Below are 22115 nucleotides of genomic sequence, written 5' to 3' on the forward strand. Positions count from 1 at the left end.
ATGGTCCGACCATCGGAGTCGGGCAGGGGCCGTCGCAGCTCACCCGTGTCACCGTCCGCTCTCTCGCCACGTTGGTGAGGGTGGCGGCCGGGCCCGCAGCCCCTCCAGCGCCCCCACGGCTCCCCACTCAGCTTCTCAGAGCGCCGGGGCTGTGGGCGTGCCGCCGCGCGCGGGAGGGCACCCGGTGTCTTTGAGGTTGGAGGTGGTGACAGATACACGCGGGTCGCAGTTCGTCGTCCCAGGTTCGGTTTGTCCCTGGCCTCCCCTGCTTCCCAATCCTCTTTCCTTCCCGACCTCTGTCCATGCTGACCTCAGAGCACCCCCCCACCCCCCTCCATCCCCCCCACCCCCCACCCCCCTCCACCCCCCCACCCCCCTCCACCCCCCTCCACCCCCCTCCACCCCCCTCCACCCCCCTCCACCCCGGGCACCCACGCAGCAGCCTTTGCACAGACAGCTGAGCCAGCCCCCTCCGCTGCGCCAGGGCTGATCTCCACGGACCATAGCATCTCCCCCTTCTCGGGATCCCTCACGGTGGTTCTGCTTCCCCGGATCGGCTCCCGCTGATACAACCACTTAGGCAACCGTACGCAGAGAACACGAGAGCACCGCATCCCTGCACCGAAGGCAAGGACTTCCTGAAGTCTTACTCGGGGGGGGGGGGGGGGGGGGGGAAGACGAGGCGGTCAAGAGTCTGTTGGAGACCAGCGGCAGGCAGAGTCAGGCACTGCATGCTACGGGAACCGGTCCCCCAGGTGGGCCACCCCCCCCCCCTCCCTATTACCCCGAGGGCCACTCCAAAGAGCGGGACGCAGGGGGATGAAGATTACTGCTAGAAGCAGGCAGGAATTGGAGATGCATTTTGCCTCCGGCAGCCTTAGGAGAATTGATCTCCCTAGACTACCAGGCAGGGCTGTTCCAAAGACGGGAACCAGCCGGGGACTGGAAAGCCGGAAGGAGACGGAGCGGCTGTCACCCCTCCCCCCTCTTACCTGTAACCTAGACGTAGAACTAATTTTTTCCTTCCTACCCTCCTGTGGCCCAGGAACGTCCACCCCGCAGCCTCCGCCGGGGCCGGCTGTGAACCAGGCAGTCAACAAACACCTCTGATCTTGGCCTTTCGCTTCTGTTTTTCAGAATGTCAGTGTTCATGCTGCCTGCCTTTCAAATAGATGCACGTTCAGCTACAGCTAATTTGGAATTTGTTTCTCCAAGAGCATTTAGAATTGTTTTTGCCTGATGCATCCGATTTAAATCCCGGGGCTAATTAATACCGAGGCACGAGAAAGAAAGGAGAAAAGTCGGTTAAAATGACTGGTGGAAATGAACTTGAATAACCTGCTCTTCAGCAGCGTGCTCCGTGGGGCCCAGACGTGCTGACAGGATCATAAGCTGGTGCCATGCCTGTTCCAGATGTCACCTCCTGCCCAGGTGGGGAAGGGACTGAAAGAAATAAGGTGGCCCGCGTGACCGCGTGCCTGTGCCACGTGTGTGCTGTTGTGTGTATGTGTGTGCCGTTTGCTATGGGGGTTGTGTGCGTCCTGTGTGTCTTGTTGGTGTGCATTATGTGGCCCGCGTGTGTAGCCTGTATCACATGTGTTGTGCTGGTGTAGGTGTGTATTGTGTGTTATGTGTCCCTTGTGGGGTGTGAGGGTGCGCGCATGCGCGCGTATGAGAGATTATTTTTGTGTCAATTCCTTAAAGCTCAAGGGCATTGAAATGGGCCTTCAAGTAAAAGATTCGCCATCTTTGGCTTAGAAGTGGACATCTTCAGCTGGAAACCAGCGGGGTGTTCCTTTCCAGCTCAGCCTGAAACCAAAAGGGGTGGGGGGTGAGGGCTATGGTCGGGGTGTGAAGCTTAAACATTTCAAGGTTCTCCAAAGACAGTCTCTTCCAGCCGGAGTTGTCTGCGTCGGGAGGTGAAAGTTTGGGGCCCCGGGGGACCCAAGAAGTGGTTTAAAAGTGACAGCACGGGGCTGGGTGGTGAAGGGAAAGAATGGGGCCCTAGTCCCGGTACCCGAATCACAGGCCGGGCCCCCCCCCCCCCCCCCCCCCGCCACTCACTAAGGGTGAGAGCCTCTTTCCTTGGTTCACACGAGGAAAGGTTTGCATACCCTGGGCCTGGAGCCTGGGGTTTCTGGAAGGGTCCCACGTACGGAGCAGGATGAACTGTGGGCAGGAGGAGCCGGGAGATGTACACGTGGACCCGGCTTTGGCATTGAACAGCCATGTGACCTTGGCCATGTTCCTTGTTCTCCCTGAGCCTCGGTCTCTGTCTTAGCTTGGGTTCCCCCAGAAGAGACCCGGAAACAAAGATTCAAGTGCAAAGGGTTTATTTGGGAGGTGATCTCAGGAAACGCTGGCAGGGAGGTGGAGAAGTAGGGCTGGGAAGGGAAGGAAATCAATAAAGGGGAATTATCACTACTGCTGGCAGCCTGAGCTCGGCCCTTCCGGAACATGCCACAGCGATAGCCAGACGAGGCGGAGACGGAGCTGGGGTATTTATCCACCAAGTCCTGTCAGTCATCGGTTGACGGCTGCTCCTGGAGAGGCGGTAGGCATTCGTTCCTCAAATTTCTGGCTTGCTGCAAAGAACACGTGCCAGAAGCCAGAGAACCCCCCCCCCCCCCCCAGCCTAAGCCAAGGTCCCGACAGTGGCCACACAGGCCGGACTGCATGGAGACAGAAAAGCCTAAGAGTGTGGGGGGTGGGGCATTGACCACCACTACACTATCCTTTCTGCAGAATATGGAACTTGAACCATGGCATCTTTAAAGTTTCTTTCAGGGGCACCTGGGTGGCTCAGTAGGTTGGATGTCCGACTTCGGCTCACATCACGATCTCAGGGTCCATGAGTTCGAGCCCCGCGTCGGGCTTTGTGCTAACAGCTCGGAGCCTGGAGCCTGCTTTGGATTCTGTGCCTCCCTCTCTCTCTCTCTGTCTCAAAACTAAAAAAAAAAGAAAGTTCCTTTCCACTGTAACACTCAACCACCTATGAAAGAACAGTTCTTTATACCTTCCTTCCTTCCTAACGGAGTATATATGCGAGCATCTACTCAAAGGCTGGTCCTGATGCTGGAGGAGGGCAGGCAGACAGGTGGGGGGACAGGCCCAATACCTAGTGGATGCGAGAAGCCGGGGGAGGGTCCCGGCATAGAAGATTCTGGCTGGAAGAGCCAGGGGAGAGGCAAGGACCCTTGGAGGAGGAACAAGGATTTGTCAGGGGGCAAAGGGGACAACGGCACTTTAAGACATGGCAGAAGGCAGGAGCTAAAAATAGTTTGGGGTGGCTGGGATACCTCAAGCAAGCCAGGAAGTGTCAGGGAACGACGCTGGACACATCCGTGGAGTGTGTGGGGCTGCAGGGCCAAGGTCAAGGCTCCTCGTTAGACCCTGGAGGCCCCGGGGAGCTCTCAAAGCTGTTTGCGCTGGGGAGTGAAGGGGTCAGATTTGCCTTTCTGGAAGTCCCAGAGCGAGGCGCCAGCAAGGTTGATTTCTCCCGAGGCCTCTCTTCTGGTTTATAGATGGCTGCCTTCTCACTGTGTCCTCACATGGCCTTTCCTCCGTGCACGGAGAGAGAGACAGGTAGAGAGAGAGAGAGAGAGAAACGGAGAGAGAGAACTAGCTCTCTGGTGTCTCTTCTTCTGAGGACACCGGTCCTGTGGGATTAGGGCCCCACCCCATAACCTCACTTAACCGGAATGAACCCGCCCCCCCGCCCCCCCATAGGCCCTAAGCCTGGATACATTCCCACTTGGGGTGGGGGTGTCAACCCTAGTTTGGGGGGAGGCCAGATTCAGTCAGAAAGTCCGTTCTTGTTTCCGGGAGAGAGGTCATGTGGGCCTGAGTAGTGGCTGGGAAGGGGCAGGAAGGAGCAGTCACAGCAGAGGGTGCGGCGGTGGGCTGACAGGGGTGAGAACGAGGGAGGGGCTGTCCGTGCCCCGCCGCACGCCCCTCTGGCCCAGCTCTGAGTTCCCCCGCAGCTGTGGTGGGCCGTCCCCGAGCACACTCACAGCTTCCCGCCTCCGGTACCCGCACCTCCCTGGCGCTCCATTCCCGGCCTTTCTCTGGCCCCATGAGAGCTTTTCAGCCCAGAAGTTCCAGGAACTTAACACACCCAGAGCAACTCTCAACCAATGAGGGCTGTTGGAAAAAAACCCTTAGCTCTTCCATCCGTTGACCGAAAAATTCTGCACGATGGAGCCCCAGTTGCCCACATCCTTTCCTGGCTCTTTGTCTCACTCCCACCCCCTCACTGGGGATCATCCAAGTCCTTGTCTCAGGTCTGCTCTGGTTTCCTGAAAACCACCCTCCCAAGTTGACTGACTTCCCTGAGGTTCTAGGCTATGCCGGGGTCCTGGCGGGGGGCGGGGGGGGGGGGGAGGGGGCGGTGACATGAGACCCAGGCCAACAATTCGCCTTGCAAGAGCCAAGTTCTCCCTGCACAGTGTCGCCATTGTGGATGCCAATCCAGCCACCCTCTCCCCCACTGCCAGCCTTCACCTCTCCTCTCTTCTCTCCCCTCCCTGCCCTAACTTCTAGCTCATTCCTTACGCCCGGCATGTTACTGACTTTACTTAGTGGTCTCCCTCTAAAGAATCCCCTCAGTGACTCCTCTGCCCCCCCAAGATCTTTTCCCAAACCAAGACCCTTTCCTCCCGACAAGGGACTCAATGGCCAGCCGCTGGGATAGTCATCTGATATCTGACACACCAACACTGAAGGGGGAGGGCAGAAGAAAAGCAGCACACAAGGCTAGTCACGTGGGCCCGGTTGGCAATTGTGATGTGCTGTCACACACACCCTCTGGCCCGATGAGGAGGAGCAGGGGACGGAGGAAAAGGGGTGACGGACTGTTTGAGGTGGAATTACCCGGAAGGAGAACACGAAATTGTTCTTAAGGATGGGTTCCCAGGGGTGAGGGGTGGGGGCGGAACGGCAGGGGGAGGATGCTGGGCAAGGCGGGATGGGAAGCCACGTCCCACCCCAGCTGAATCGTGAGCGGAAACCCTGGGGTGGGAGTTATCCTTCGGGTTTGGCCCAACTTGAGGCAAGGGAGCTGGAGTTTATGCTTCCAGACCACTCCGTCTTTGACCAAGTGTCTCCCTGGGGGCACAGAAACTCCCCGGCACTCCCAGCTCTCCATACTCTGCATAAAGCAACTCGGAAACTCAAAACAACTCAAATTTATCATCTCGCACTTCGGTAGGTCTGAAACCCTGCTACCGTGAGACGGGACTTTTTGCTTGGGGTCTCGCTGGGCCCACGTCGGGTGTCGGCCGGGGCTGGGGTTCTCCTCTGAGGCTTGAAGTCTTCTTCCGGGCTCAGCGGAAGTGGACAGAATTCAGTTCTTTGGGGCCGTAAGACCGGGGCTCCATCTTCTTGTAAGTTGTTGGTTGGGGGTCACTCTCAGTTTCCAGGGGCCTCTTGCCGGGTGGTCCCCATAGGCGGTTCACATGGATGTTTGCTTTCTTCTAGGCCATCGGGAGCATGGCACTCGGCCTTCCTCTTCTGCGACCAGCCAGAGAAAACTCTCTGCTTCTAAAGGGGTCACCTGATTAGATCAGGCCCACCCAGAATGAGCCCATTGCTGGCCTGTCCTGTAACATACTTATTGGGGTGACAGTTCATCATAGTCACGGGCTCTTCCCATACTCAAAGGAGAGGGGATTATACAAGGGTGGAAGCCACTGGAGTCAGGGAGGTTCAAGAGGTCCATTCTAGAATTCTGCCTAGAGAGCCCTTGTAGCCCCATCGTTTCCTGAGAAAACCATCCGTGTGAGATTGGCTGAGGGTCTCTGGGAGACGCGGTCATTCCGCGCTCCCCGTCTCCTGCTCTTCCTGGCGGTTCTTGAGGGCTGCTGGTTTGAGCACCACGATCCACCATTACTTGAGGCCTGCAGGCCTTCATCTTCTACTCCCGCTGCTGCCGCCACCGACCGTAGCCTTGTCGTGCCCCTCTGTACTCCCTTTCCGGTGTTAGGAGTCCGGTGATATTTACTACCCTTCTCCCCAGCCCCACCCCCACTGCGATTGGGTTCGGGATGGAATTGGGCCTCTGACCTGCCTCAGCGTAACACCAGCCGCTGTAACAAATAAGACTTTCAGATCCCGGTGGCTATCACAACCAAAGTTTGTTTTCTATTTCGCAGAATAGTCTGATGCGGGTGTTTCTGCTGGGTGGGTGTGATGTGATGTGATGATTCTGGAACCCAGGCTTCCCCTGTCTTGTGGCTCTGCCCTCTCCTGGGGACAGTGCTTCTCAAACTTTAGTGGGCATCAGCATCTTTTGGAGGGTTCCGGACTGCTGGGCCCCACACCCAGCGTGTCTGATTTAGTGAGTCAGGGGTAGGGCCTGAGAATGTGCCTTCGCGTGAGTTCCCAAACGATGCGGACGCTGCTGGTCTCGAGAACCACTGATCTGGGGACTCAGGCGTCCTCAGTTTCTAGTCGGAAGGAAGGGGAAGGAGAGAACGCAGAGGAGGCAGGGGTGCGTACTTCTTAAATGCCTTAGTCCAGGGTGATAAACGCAATTTCCTCTCTCATTTGGTAGATGAGAGAATGAGTCACATGGCCAGTCCAGAATACGAGGGTAGTTGGGAAAGGTAGTCATGGCCTGCACAACCGTGTGTCAATGACAATTCTATACTACGCAAAGGGGGTAGGGACACGGGTCTGAGTGAAACACCTAACTATCCCTCCCAGGGTAGGACGGTTTTGAACTGATGGAGTCTTACGGTCCAAAAGACTCAAGTACACAGTGCCAAGGCTCAAAGACGAAATAATCTATTTTGGACCAGGGACCTCCATGCCCCAGCTATTTCTATGGGATGTGATCTGACGATGAGCAACCAGACTCCGCCCAATCCCGTGAGATCCCACACTCTTCCCGCTCGCTGTCTTGAAGGACATGGTTTTCCTTCCTTCAGAGGAAGATCCATCTGATTTCAGGACACGAACCCAAACCGATGACCAGACCGAACGGACCAGATGGATCGTGAGGGCTTCTGGGCTTCCCCATTTCCTGCTGCCATGCCCGGTAACAGTGATGCCATTTTCACAGTCTGGGACACGCGGTTTCACTCTCTCTGCCTCCACTTCTTCTCGAGACACTTCCAGCACTTGGTGGAGCTCGGGAGGACAATACACCTCGGTCCAGATCCACCCAATATCCACCCCAGTGTTGGTAATACACCACGTTTGAATTTTCTCACGGAGGTAATGGATCTTCAGCCATCCTCCCCTTCCATCTCCTGCCCCAGCGTGGCTCCTTGTGGCCAAATGGCACCCGTCACTCAGCCGGGTGGTCACAGCACAGAGCACAGAGCGCAGCCTAGACACGACCACTCTTTATGGAAAGGTTGTCAACTTCCTGTGCCTGAAAGGGATTAACCACCCAGGAATGAAAGGAAGGCATGTTTTCAGTTCCCGTGCGGGGAAAATATTAAAAACACATAAAAATAGTAATGCCAGGAGAACAATAAGGGCCACTTCTTACATGAATCCAGAATGCAAAAGAGCTCAATTCATGCTTAGAATTCACGGCACATAATGTCAGATAATGGCAAGGCAGTCCTTCATTATTTCATTGAACACACAGTTATTCAACATCTACTATATACGCTGAGTCATAAGGGTCCCTGGAAAGCTACAATTGATAGGTTTATAGGCCACAGAAACAGAGTGGAAGGGAAATTATTAACAGTGACAATTCGGCTTGCTTCCAGATTACCAACTGATCATTTCAGAGGTTAGTTGCAACTTTGTAGTGTGGTCAGTGGGAATGATTCTAGTTAAAGCCTTGCTCCCGACATCAAGAAGACTGGCTTTTGATCTCGGTTCTGTCACTCACCGGTCGGGTGAACTTGGGCAGGTCAGCTTTCCTGGCCAGCCCTTAGACTCCTCATCTTGGGGGTTTCTATGGCCCTTTTCAGCCGTCACATCCTCTGGATCAGATAATATTCCAACTGAAAACTTACAAATTACCTCACCTTTCCTACTTACATCATCCCGGCTAAGATCATGCAGATAAAGCCATGATTAATTTTATGGCTGAAACAAGGCACATTTATAGGGTACTGAGGTTTAGTTAAGGCAATTAAAGTTAAGGGGACTGCTCTCTAAATGACCAGAAGCATATAAAAAAGGGAGTTTTGTTGACGTGAAGAAAAGGAAATAGTTGGTGACTAGTGAGACAAAGGCACTTGTCACTGAAGGAACACGCTCTGAGCCACTGTGGAGGATGCCAAGGGGGCATACTTACAGAGTTAAGAGAGAACACCTCAAAGGGGGATTAAATAATAATTCAAAAACCTATTTTGTGCCGGATGCTTTGTAAACATTAGCTCTAACTTTAACCTCATCCCTGCAAAGTGGGTATTCGCTTCCCCGTTTTATGGATGGTAGAAACTGAGCTGCAGAGAGAGGGTGCAAAAAATACAAACCACTATATTAATCTGTCAGTGATACTTAAGGAAAGAATATCAATATCACAGCCAGGAATCTCAGCAAATGGCGAATTTCATATTTGCTTATATAAATAAATTTCAGCTTCTAGTTCTGGCAATACTATGATCAAGATAACCCAAAAACCCATTTTCCACAGTTATCTGCAAGTAAATAAATATTTATTTGAATGAATAGATGTGTGTGTGGGAGATTGACAGGGGCTGTAAATGAAAAGGGTGCTGAAAACGAGGGCAGCAAAGCTTGTGAATGATCACGTGACTGCCTTGTGGTGGGGAGAGACATTGTCTCAGGACTCGAGGGTTTTAGGACAATTTAACGCCCGTGTGGCAGGGGCAGGAGCTAATGCCTCGGGTCCCGTGAGGCAAGAGCTGGACCTGAGATACACCCATAAAGCTGGAACCTTCAGTGTGAAGGTAGATTAGAAAAAAAATCTGCTCACTGTCCCAGGGAAGACCATCTGTCTTGATCTAGGCTCTCAGTGGGACAAAGAGCCTCCTAAGAAATTTCAGCTTGTCTCATGAAGGTTGGGAATTGAATATATATTACTTCTGTGGTCCAGGACGCCCCTAGTGAAGCAATTGTTGGCAAAATGATAGTGAACCCCCTGGAAAGCCTTGTAGAGACAAAAAGCAAAACGTGACAGGACACTGCATCAAGCATGTCTTACAGAATTCCCACAGATAAGATTGTGCTTAAGATGAGCTCACAACTCAAAAATACAAAGCAGTTGAAGAAATAATCCTCCATGAACAAGACAGAGCAGAATTAGACCCCCAAGAATTTCTGATCGTATAACAATCTATTAAAGACGCTCATGACTAGTTTTATGTGTCAGTTTGACTGGGCTAAGGGAGGCACAGATAGCTGGTAAATTATTATTCCTGGGCATGTCTCTGAGAGTGTTTCTGGAAGAGATTAGTGTTTGAATCCATAGACTGGGTGAAGAAGATTGCTCTTACCAATGTGGTGGGCGTCACCCAATCCGTTGAGGCCTAAATAGAATGAAAAGGTGGAGGAAGGGAAAAATTGCTCTCTGTTTGAGCTGGGACATCTATCTTCTTTTCCCCTTAGACATTGGCCCTCCTGGGTGTCAGGATTTTGGACTTAGACTGAATTATACCACCACATTTCCTGGTTCTCCAGCCTACAGATAACAGGTCATGGTATTTCTTTGTTCCATAATTATGCAAATTGATTCCTATAATAAATACTCTTTTATACATATCTCTATATATCCTATTGGTTTGGTTTCTCTAGAAAACCGTAACACAGAGACCATAAAATTAGCATGTTTAAAATTATTAGAAACAGAAAAAAACCCCAGACACTATGAAAAAGAACAAGCACATTTAAAAAATAACTAAATAGAACTCCTAGAAATAAAAAAATATATATATGGTCATTGAAATAAAAATCTCAGCATATGAGTTAAACAGGAATTATTGAACCTGAGAATGATGTCAGAGAATTACCCAGGATGCAGCACAGAGGGATAAAAATTAGAAAGGTAGGTAAAAAGACATGAAGAATAGAATAAAAAAAAAAGTTCCATTTATAACCAATAAGAGTTCCAGAAGGAAAGAACAGGGAGAAGAATGCGGGAGAAGAAATAGTCAATGACATAATAGCTAGGAATTTTCCAAAATTGATGAAAGATGGATTCAGAGCGCACAATAAGTCCTCAGCAGGCTAAACGAGAGTAGACCCAGCCACATCATAGTAACATTCCAGAGAAAGAGAGTATCTTAAAAGCAGAGAGGAGAGACAGCAGCAGATTTCTCACTTGCAACAATAAAAACCAGAAGACAATGGAATAATACCTTTTTTTAACGTTTATTTATTTTTGAGACAGAGAGAGACAGAGCATGAACAGGGGAGGAGCAGAGAGAGAGGGAGACACAGAATCTGAAACAGGCTCCAGGCTCTGAGCTGTCAGCACAGAGCCCGACGCGGGGCTCGAACTCACGGACCGTGAGATCATGACCTGAGCCGAAGTCAGACGCTTAACCGACTGAGCCACCCAGGCGCCCCTGGAATAATATCTTTGACATGCTGAGGGAAAACAGTTTAGTTAGAATTCTATACCTTGTCAAATTATTAATCAGAGGGCGCCTGGGTGGCTCAGTTGGCTGAGCGTCTGACTGTTGATTTCAGCTCAGGTCATGATCTCACAGTTCGTGGGATTGAGCCCCAGGTTGGGCTCTGTGTTGACAGCGTGGACCCTGCCTGGGATTTTCTCTCTCCCTCTCTCTGTTCCTCCCCGTCTCATGCTCTCTCTCTCAAAGTAAAGAAATAAACGAAAAATATGTTAAGAAATTATCAGTCAAGAATGAAGGGGAAACAAAGACATTTTCAGACAAACAAAAACTCTCACTGCTATCAAATTGTCCTTGAAAAGGCTCCTGAAGGATGCACTCCAGAGAAAAGGAAAATGACCCCAGGAAGTAAGCATGTGACGCAAGTGGCAATGTGAAATAAATAAATTGGGGGGGGGGGCGTAGATTTGTGAAATAATGGCAGCGCAGTCTCATTTGAAGCACCAAGCAAAATAGGACAATAATGCCGTAGAAGATTCAGGAAGGTGATTGGAATAAGCGTACACTAAGGTTCTCCTGCTGTTCGGCAGGAGAGCAGAACTACTGAGTAACTGAACACTTTATGTCGAGTATGTATGTTGAAACTTTAAGGGCAACATCAACAGCACAGAAATAGAGTAAATAATTTCTAGACCAATAGAGAGGGGAAAAAGGAAAATAAAGAAAACTCAAGGAGTCCAATACAGGAAGTGGAGGATTAAAAGAAAGAAAGCAACCTAGTAAATAGATAGAATGGAACCAGATAGCATAGACATGTGTACCAAATGACTGGTCAAAGTAAATGGACTGAATACTCCGGTTATGAGACGTATGGAAAGTGAAAATGATTTCATAACTTAGGAAGTATATTGCTCTGTAAAAAGATGAGACACCCCCTTCTTCTACCAAGCACATTCCCATCAATCCGGAGCAAAACGCCAGTGACAGCAGCATAATGATGGGGTGGTGGGGGGGGAACGAAAAGGATCTAAGAGAATGCTGCAGTGCCTCTCTCGTTTCAGGGGAAATGTATCCATTCCAGTTGTACACGCACATAAAAATTGCTCCAAAGCGTAGTGACTTAAAATAACCGTAATCCTTTTATTATCGCTCTTGATTTCTGTGGGTGGGGAGTTCTGGAAGGGCTTGGCTGAGTGGTTCTGGTTTGGAGAGCCTCGTGTGGTTACAGCCAGCCCGTGGCTGGTGATGGAGCGGCAGGGGGCCGAGGCAACTGGGGGCTGGTCAGGCTTCTTTCCCTCTTCTCATGGTCTCAGGGCCTCTCCATGTCTCTCCATGTGGGCTATTTGGGCTTATAGCATGGCAGCCTCGGGAGGAGCTGGACCATTTAAATGGTGGCACAAGGGATTTAATACACAAGGTAGATGTAGCATCACATTTTTTTTTTTAACATTTTTTAATTTTATTTTTGAGACAGAGAGAGACAGAGCATGAACGGGGTTGGGGCAGAGAGAGAGGGAGACACAGAATCGGAAGCAGGCTCCAGGCTCCGAGCTGTCAGCCCAGAGCCCGACGTGGGGCTCGAACTCACGGACCGCGAGATCGTGACCTGAGCCGAAGTCGGACGCTCAACCGACTGAGCCACCCAGGCGCCCCTAGCGTCACATTTTTGACCTAGCCTTGGAAGTCACAGTGTCACCTTCACCACATTCAAGTTACAAGTGCATCCAGATCCAAGGGGAGGGGACATGACTCCTTCACGATGGGAGGAGTGTTAAGGTCCCATTATGCGCTACAACCGTGGGATGCAGAATAGGGTTGCGGAATGGGAGACGTTGTTGCGACCGTCTTTGGAAAACACAATTTGCCACAGTATAGGTGTTGATTACTTTAACAAATTGATTAAAGAAATGAGGATAAATCAGCGAGTGATATCACCAGAGGAATAAACCTACAATGTGTAGCTTGTAAACAAGCAGAGAAACACGTGGAATACTCAATGAAAGTCAGGGCGCAAAAGAAGACAAACACAAAAAGAAATTATGGTTGATAGGAAATGGGAAATGAGGTGGTAAAATGAATCCCTAAAGGTAATTACAATAAATATAAGTGGGCCAAACTCACAGATCAGGACCCAGCCGGCTAGCGTTTGCTCTCAGCTATTTTGTATTCCTACAGTTAAGGAATGCAGAACATTTGTAAGCAAACGAGTGGAAAAAAGATGTGCCAGGAAAAAGAAATCAATTAAAGGGGTAGCAATTTTGCCATCAGGCAATACAGAACTCAAGGTGACAGACACTAAAGTTGAAAAGAAATACTGGGAAAAGGAATAATAGTTCCAGGGTATGTGACAATGATGACCACACACTTATTTATTCACACAGCAAAATGTATGAAATGCCTACAATATTCTAGGCCTTAATTTAGGTTTGAATGATACATTCCTTGCAATTATTAGCATAACCTCAAGTGTTTAGAACAACAGAACTAGCAAATGAAATAGCTAAGCCAGGAAGTGTAGCTGGAGATTTTAAGATTTCTGACTCTGAAAACAGAGGAATCGAGACGAAAAACAAGCTATCAAAGATTTGAACCGCACAATTAATGAACTCGAACTGGTGGATGTCAACAGAGTCGGGGACTCAACAAACGGCCTACCCACCCTTTTGGGACGCACATGGCACATTTACGAAAAGAGAGAATGTAACCTACTGAAAAGGCAACCTACGTGAATTCCAAAGCCTCAGCATCAGACAGGGCTCGCTCCCTTTTCCTTTCAGCCCAAAGACTTCTCTGTGAGTTCTCGGTGAGAACTTTTGGAAGGCAAAGCAGGAGTCTGAACGACTTTTTGTCTCTATTCCCTGCAATACTCTGCCTTCCCCGAACAGACTAAAACCAAAACAGCAATAACCGTGTCCTGCAGCAATGAACTCGACTCCATTTTTCCAAATGGGAGTAACTTCGGTTGGCATGGACCGTCCCTCCTTATCTTCAGCTCTGTTCTTCCTCTTGTTTTGGGTTTCCTCTCGAGAGAAACAAAATGGTGCCAGGCCAGGAAAGCGAGAGTTTGTTCTCCTGAACCCCGAGCGGAACTTCCACCCCTACTGGCTTTCAGAGTGGCTGCTTGGGGTGGTGGCAGGAGCGGTCGTGGTGGCGGTGAGGATTTTCCTTCACACCAAGCTAGACCCTCCCACTCGAGAACAAGGTCGTGGAATTTGCGAACCACCCCCCCCCCCCCCCCCCCCCGTCAGCGACCACCTCTCAACTGCCAGGCTTTAGGAGGCAATCCTGCCATCAGCTACTAAAGGTGTCACCAGAACTTCGCCAGCAGAAATTCAAAGCCACCGAGCCAAGGCCTCTCAACTTTCATTGGCAGGGAGGCTGTCTTCGGAAAGCCCTCTTGGGTTCAGTGCCTGCCTCAAAGTGTTGACATCAAAGTCATCAAGTAGTTTTCCACTTAGGGCAAGATTGTAGACCTGAAATCTATCCCCCCTTTCTTTCATTCTTTTTGGAAAAATTGCTTTATTGAGGCGTGCCAGACACACCGAAAGCTGTAGCTATTTCACGTACGCAGCTGGACGTGTTTGGGAGATAAGTGCACACCCGTGAAACCGTCACCACCGCCGATGCCATAGATGTACCCATCACTTCTGAAAGTTTCCTTCCACTCCTTTTATGTTCTTTTCCTTTGTGGTAAGAGCCCTTAACAGAAGATCTACTCTCTCAGCACATTTAAAAAAAATGTTTTTTTTAATGTTTATTTTTGAGAGAGAGAGAGAGAGAGTGCAAGGGAGGGACAGAGAGAGAGGGAGACCCAGAATCCGAAGCGGGCTCCAGGCTCTGAGCCGTCAGCACAGAGCCGGACGCGGGGCTCGAACTCATGAGCCGTGAGATCGTGACCTGAGCCCAAGTCGGATGCTTAACCAACTGAGCCATCCAGGCACCACTCTCTCAGCACGTTTTTAAGTATACAGCACAGTATTGCTAATCACAGGCCCTGTGGTGCCCCCACTTTCTTTAATTACAAGATTCTCTCCATCCCCACGGCCCAGACCTACTTGGGCTGGAAATTTTCAGGGCCAGGGCTGAGCAGTCCTTTTCCTTTCACCCAAATGTTTATTTGGGAAAAAATACACATGCTCGTTTTAAAAACTTCAAATAGAGCACCCCCTCCCCACTCACGTACCTTTATTCGAAAGAAAGAAAGAAAGAAAGAAAGAAAGAAAGAAAGAAAGAAAGAAAGTGAAGCCGAGGCAGACAAACAGAACTTCAGAAATCTACAGGATGATTTCTGTACTTCCTCCTGGAGAGCAGCCTTTCAGACATAATTCTCAACTCTCACCCACATATTTAAAAACTAAATGAGTCTTTTGATTGGCATTTGGAGTATTGGAACCTGAACCCCGGCTTTATTTTTAAAGCCTGCCGCCATTTGTATTCACAGGCGAGCTTTGCTCTCTGGCCCCATCCTAGCCTTTTGACATTTAGGTGTTACCCGAGGTAATAAGTGGCCCAGATTTTAGTCTCTGAAGTAGAGACGGGATACCTCCAACCTGCTTTCCACCTCATCCTGGGTTACCACTCAAGGGTTTTCACGCGTATGGCTCTGTATTTAATGGCACGTAGTAGTTAATTTGGCTTCGCGTTTGCAAACGCCTGTAAAAACGATCGGTTTTTACAGAAGCTTCTTGAGCGTGGACTTCGGCTCACGCATCTATTCCCATGGCTGCTGGCTACTTACCGTGACCAACGTGTCTGCATTTATGGCCCCCCGCCTCCGTCCCAGACCTTCCTGGTGGGTGCGGGCAAAAATTTCAGGGCCGTTTCTGCGGAATCCTCTCCCCTTCCAATTTTTATTTGAAATTTTTCAAATCTTCAGAAAAATAGAAAGAATAGTACGATGAACACCCGCACACCCTACCTCGTGAGTCACTATTATGTTTCGTCACGTTTGCTTTTCTGTCTGTCTTATCCCCCAACCCTTCAAAAGTAATTTGCATGCAACGGGACGCTTCACCTCTAACTATTTCAGCATGTATTTCCTAGAAACAAGGACATTCCCTTACAAGAGCACAAGACCATTTTCACATCCGAGGAATTTACAGAGACACAAAAATATTATTCAATATATGTCCATATTCAAATTCTGTCAATAGTGCCTCTACTGTACTTTGTAGCACGTTCTTTTCCTGATCCAGAATCCAATCTAGGATCAATATTGCATTTAGTTGTCATGCCTTTTTAGCCTCGTTTAATCTGCTTCTCCAAGGAGGCTGGTTCCTTCTGATGGGAAATGGTATTTAGAAACCAAGAGCTAGGTGGGCTCATTCTGAGCGAATCTTTTTAAGCTGGGGTGTGAACTTGGCTGTTGAAGAGACGGTGGCAGCCCACAGTCCATCAGAATTGGCCCCCAGCGTTCTGCCCCATTTTCTACCAACTCAGGGGGGCATCCTGGGAGTCCCTGGGGAAGGGCATGCTCGGTGACTTTGGGGTCAGGCAGACACGGGTCCGACTCCCCCCTCCCCCTGGCAAAGAGGATGTCCAGAAACTTATATAAAGCCGCCAAGCCTGTTTTCTCATCATTAGAACGACAAATCACTGTACGAAATTTCACCGTGTGGGGGTTTAAGATTCAACAAGGTAACAAGGCCAAGCGCCTCGCACGTTCGTTTATTTCACATAGTGAGCCCGCCTTCCGCCTTGCGTTCCCGATTCTTACAAAGTTTACCACTTAGTTGGGGGAGGGGGGGCGCCCGCACAAGGGCGGTCTCGTTCAGGTTGTAATCCTGCAGATGGAAAGGCAGACCCTCCATCTTGCTCAGTTTGCTCTCTTCGAGGTCTGTCCCGTGTCTGGGCACACTTTTGGAACTGATTTGAGGAGCGGCCAAGTTCAGGGATTCCTTGGAGGCTCTTACTTTATTTGGATCCTCAACAGCATTCTCAGACCGAGTCTTCGGCGGGTGAAATCTGGCACGAATCTCTTTGGACGAGTTAGCCGGGCGTACGGGGAGTGAAGACGTCCAGCAAAGATTTTCAAAGGAACCGCAAGTCCAGTCCCACGTTCTTTTAGTCAGTCACCTGGCAACTATTTTCTGAGGGCCTGCTACGCTCGCGACCCTAGAATTCGAAACGTAGAGGAGCACGGGACTCCCATCCACCTCTCAAAAGCTTAGTCCGACAGGGGAGACAAGAGAAGTAAGCAGGTAGCGTGTCCCCTGAGAGTGCGGGAAAGGACACTCTTCACAGGAGAGGTCAGAGTGGGACCAGGTAGATTAAATTAAGCCCTGGGGCTATTGCAAGGTCCCGGAATAGTGACGAAATGCCGGGCGCGTTTAGTCTCCCCCAAACTTTGCAGAGGCCCCGGCCCACCTCTTGCACGGCATCCCACCCGCGCCCCGCGTTTCCCTAGGAGGCCTCGGAGCTGCAGCCTCCACCGAGCGAGCCCCGGCTGGACCCCCGGGCTTCACCCCCCTCCCCCACTCCTCTCTGCCTGAGAGCAGATGGTAAGGAGAGCAGACAAAGCGAAGCCCGAGAAGCGGCAACTTGCTCTTGAACGGGGCTGGCAGCCCCCCTCTCCCCTCCCCAGCCTCACCCTGGGCTGGGAGCGCGTGCTGGGAAGAGGATTAAATCAATGCCAATTCACATCTCTCCAGAAGCTGGCTCCCTGATCCGAACTAATAAGCAAATCATTAGTGAATTAGGGCTGGGGAGGGCTCGACACAGCGCTCCTTAACTCCAGCTGTAAGACAAGCATAAAAGCCCCAACCCCCTTCCTTAGCGACCTCGAAACGCTCACACCGAGGAGATTTTCTGTGTTAGAGCACCTTTTTCCACCGCCCGAACGCCAGTTACCGGACCCGGTGCCACAAAAGCTCCCCTCTCCCACCAGGCTGCTCACCCTGTGTTTTCTGCCGGATCTGGGTGCAGGGGCCTTTGGAGCCTGGCTCGCCAAGATGTCGCGCCCCCCCCCTCCACCTCCCCCCGCCCCGGGCACAAACTTGGCCCCCTTGCTTATTTCCCGGTGAAAGCCCATTATCTCTCATTTACATCTAAACTAGCTTTTCATACTATTTTAAAGGCTGCTCCTCCCCTTCTGTAATCTCCCTGCGAATGAATTAAAAGTTGATTCTTGAAACGCACAAATCTTGGGGGCAGTTTCTTTTTCCTTCTTATTTAAATCATATGCTGTTTGGGACTAACCCTTTTATTTCCTCCCAATTATGATTTCTGGTGTGTTTTCCAGAGCTTTACAACATGGCATCTGATTATACACAAAGCTTCAGAATAAAGCCCTGTTTTTCCCTTCATTAACGACACAAAGGATGGCTGTGTGATCCACACAGCACTTTGTGATTTAATGCAGCTTTACAGTCTAAATCGCACCCGGCTTGGGCAAAGCAGATTTGGGAGTGAATCAACGCATTTTCTTGCTGCCAGGAGCTCCCTTGCAGATTCCAGCAAATTCTTTCACCACACGGAATTAGCATTTGATTAAGCTCTGCAGACACGTTCAAACTTTTACCACTGAGCGCCGGCAGGGCTGCGGTAATCTCCCGAGAGGGGGAGGCACTCACCCCTCCCCCGCCCCCAACGGGGACACTCGGCAAAATTGTAGGAGTGGTGGGTGATGGATGGGTTGAGGGAGGAGGGTGCCAGAGAATGTGAGGGCTTCTGAGAGAGCAGGGCGGGGGGCCGATGGGAAGGGACATCAGATGCGTGCTTGGGTCGCAACCGTCCTTTCTGCCCCAAAGTGGCACTAGGCACACTCTCAGCCGGTGGGCTCGCCACGAAGGCACTTCGATTGTACGGTTCTCTGACGCGGGGAGCTGTGACCTTCAACCAGAACCCGGCCCGGGGCCGGGTCTGAGGGAGCGGGGAGGCTTTTGCCCAGCACCCCTGCCCGGGCCCTGCGGTCCCGTCCTCCGGGTTTGCTGCCCCTCCCCGCCACCTCCACCCAGACAGGCTCATGATTCACTTCCAGCCGAGCTTCGAGTTATGCCTCCCAACAGCCTGGGTTTAAAATCTCGTCCGTTTCCATTATGCAAATGTGAGAAACGGAAGTTTATCAAACTGGGGCTTTGTACCTAGAAAGCGGGCGTGCCAGCATGGGGGGGGGGCGCTATAAAGGCTTTATTGCCACAACTTTGGGGTGATTGCTTCTCTCGCAAATGCCAGGAGCACGATTGAATTATGCAGGTCTTCCCAAACAGGTGGCAATAAAAACTTTACAGCCTCCCACACCATCACATATTTTGTTTATGCCTCTTAGGTGTCTTATTTTGTCAGAGGTTTTTTTTTTTTTTTGGACCCTTCCGTTACTATGGAAACGGGAGAAGGTGGAGGGGGTTCCGGGATACCCGTTAAGGCAAATACAAGGTACATCAGTCACCACCGGGCGCTCCGACTTTATCCTCTGTTTGAGGAAATAACTGAGATTCGAAGTGGGGAGGAGAAGCAGTTCGCTCTGCCAAGGCAGGTTTTTCTGTTGCTGGCAGCCGCCGGGCCCGGAGACGGTGGTCCGTCGATGGTCAGGACTTGTGGATGGCGTGCTTGGGAGCATGGGATTGCCCAGCTGGGGAAACCAGACTCCGGGTGGTTCCCGCCGCTACCCTCTCAGTTCTCAGGAGGTGCAGTTTGCCAACGAGTGAGGGCAAACTTCTGAGGTGGGTCTCCTGGGGCCCGTTTTCCACGAGATGAGGTTTTCTGGTTGGGGTGCCCCGTTTCGCTGTCTTATTTTGGGAGAGGCTGGGATTCCCATTCCTTATGGGAGAGGCGGTGAGGAAAACGGGTAAGAGGGTTGGGAAGAATCTGAGAGACTCCCACTGAAGCCATCAACAACCACAGACACGAGGGGCCCCCGCAGAGAAGGGTTTTTTGTTGTTGTTGTTGTTGTTGTTTTCCGGGAGGGTGTCCCCGTTAGACAACGGTGTCCCCTCATGGGAATGAGGAAGTTGGTCTAAGACGTTACTGGAGATGAGGAGGAAGACCTGGGCTTCACAAACCCCTCGAATACCTTTCAGATGGGCCGAGTTTTGGTTTCACCGTTTGAGGAAAACAAAACGTAATGCCTGTCTCAGTTCCTTCCCTCGAGGATGTGTCCCGAGTAAAAGCGTGATAAGCTTCGATGTCTGTCGAAGTTTACACTCAACTGAGGTCTATCATGTGTTTCTGTCCTGCCACACCCACTGCCCGGAGATCTCTTCTTCGAGGAAGTCTTACCGCCAACCATCCCAGACGCCTCTGCACCAGTGCTACCCAAAGAGTGCTCCACAGACCGTCCAAGACTCGGGAAGAATCTGTCGCCCCTAAGCGACAGGTTACGTCCGGAAACAGAGGAAGCCCTCAGAAACTTCACATCACAGTAATTTCACGTCGGTCAAATCCAAATGCTGTAACTCTGGGACTTTGAAAATTTCACGTTTCCCCTCAGTGATTCGTTTTCACTGTCTTTCACCAAAGACCTGTCTGGGACGGACTGGGAAAACAAATAATTAAGTGAAAGAGAACTGGTCCGTCACCACGGAGGGTTTGAGAAACACCGCTGGACGGTGGGAGGAAGATGTAGACGGCAGCTTCCCCAGGAAAGGAGATCACGCATTATGGCACAGAGCCCCGCCCGGCGTCGGGGACAGCTTGCGCAGGACATCCATAGGGCTGCTGTTGCCGAATGTCAGGCCACCCCTGCCTCCCCAGGGCCCCTTGAGACCCCTCTCCCCATCCCTCTTCCCACCCTTCGGAAGTGCAAAAAATGAGCCCTTCTCTGTCCCCCTTTTCTTGTTGTCCTGAGTGAACCTGAACGCATCGGGGAAGCTATGGAACAGGCAAATGATATTTCATGATCTAGTTCATTAGGCTGTGAATCCCCGGGCCCCGCCATCCACAGAGTCGCTGCTTCGGCTCGTGTCTCCTTGGGGACACGCTCGCTGCACTATACCCATTAGTGCCATCCGCACCCCGCCCCTCCCTCCCCCAGGTACCGCGCCCCGTGCTTGTCTCATTTACACCCTTGGAAACGGCCTCACTTTTCATATCTGCACAGCGCAGGCAGTGATAGCCACGCGATCACCGTTGTGAGAAATACTTCCTGAGACGTATAAGGGCTCCAAAAAGATGAGTTCTTTTTTTTTTTAATGTCTATTTATTTCTGAGAGAGAGAGAGAGAGAGAGCATGAGTTGGGGAGGGGCAGAGAGAAGGAGACACAGAACTCAAAGCAGGCTCCAGGCTTCGAGCTGTCAGCACAGAGCCCGACGCAGGGCTCGAACTCAGGAACCGTGAGGTCATGACCTGAGCCGAAGTCGGACGCTTAACCGACTGAGCCACCCAGGCGCCCCCAGGAGATGAGTTCTTGATATCGGATGATCACCGTTCTCTAGTATTGATTATTATTGTTTTCTGATTACGTATTGATTTGTGCGGGCTTGGGAAATTCCACCTAAAACTTCCGCTCATTTTCTTTCTTAAGGATCTCCTTTTACAAGGATCCTTTTAAAAGGATCCTTTTACAAGGATCTCCAAATGCTTTCGAGGATTAAACGGAACGATTCCCCAGGGGGTCAGGAGAACATCCCCATGAGAGTTCCCTCCCCCTCCTGCACAACAATTGATCACTTCAGGTTTTGTTCGGTCCTACTGACTCTTCTCTGGGAGGGGCTCATTCCTCTGTGCGCCCCTGCTGTTAACCCCGGTCCCACCCAGTGACTCACGTTAGTGGGGTCCAGGCAAGAGGGGTCCATCTTTGCGGGATGGGTTGGGAAGGGAGTGTGTGTCTGTGGGGGACTGCAGACAGGTGGACCCCTGTCACTCTCCGCCCCCCAAGAGGACCTGAGCTGGAGAGGCCAACCACTGTCCTTCCCCCCCCTTCCCCCTCCCCCCCCCCTTACCGTCAATGTCAGGCATATCTGACCGCCCACTTGGGTCAGCCTTTGCTTTCTTGCATGTTTGCTAAAAAAAAAAAAAAAAAAAAAAAATCGACCTCACCTCTGAGATGACCTGGAGTCAGTTTATTTTTAAAGTACATGGACGGTCACTTCTACCTTATGTCCCTAATTTCCTGAACTCTGATTTTCTTTCTCTTCTTTTTTTAATCTGGCGGAGCATTCCCCACAATCTTTCACCTTAGCCAGCCTGCCTGGGTGATTCAAACATTTTCACATGATGAAATAAATATGATCCCGAGGGACAGTGCCAGTAAATCAAGGCATTATATTAATTATTGTCATGATTGGAGTTCTCTAGAGCTGAAAGGCAATATAGATGACACATATTTTAACACCTATTTAATGTCGAACTCAGTACTCTTCTTTTTTTTTTTTAACGTTTATTTATTTTTGAGACAGAGAGAGACAGAGCATGAACGGGGGAGGGTCAGAGAGAGAGGGAGACACAGAATCCGAAACAGTCTCCAGGCTCTGAGCTGTCAGCACAGAGCCCGACGCGGGGCTCGAACTCACGGACCGCGAGATCATGACCTGAGCCGAAGTCGGACGCCCAACCGACTGAGCCACCCAGGCGCCCCGAACTCAGTACTCTTAAATCTGCGCTGCATTTCATTTGACTCTTTCCTCTACGGGGTTGCCCACGCCACTGATAGTTCCAGAAAACCTAATTGGGAA

Source organism: Panthera onca, chromosome X (assembly GCF_046562875.1).
Source record: "Panthera onca isolate mPanOnc1 chromosome X, mPanOnc1 haplotype 2, whole genome shotgun sequence".
NCBI lineage: Eukaryota > Metazoa > Chordata > Mammalia > Carnivora > Felidae > Panthera > Panthera onca.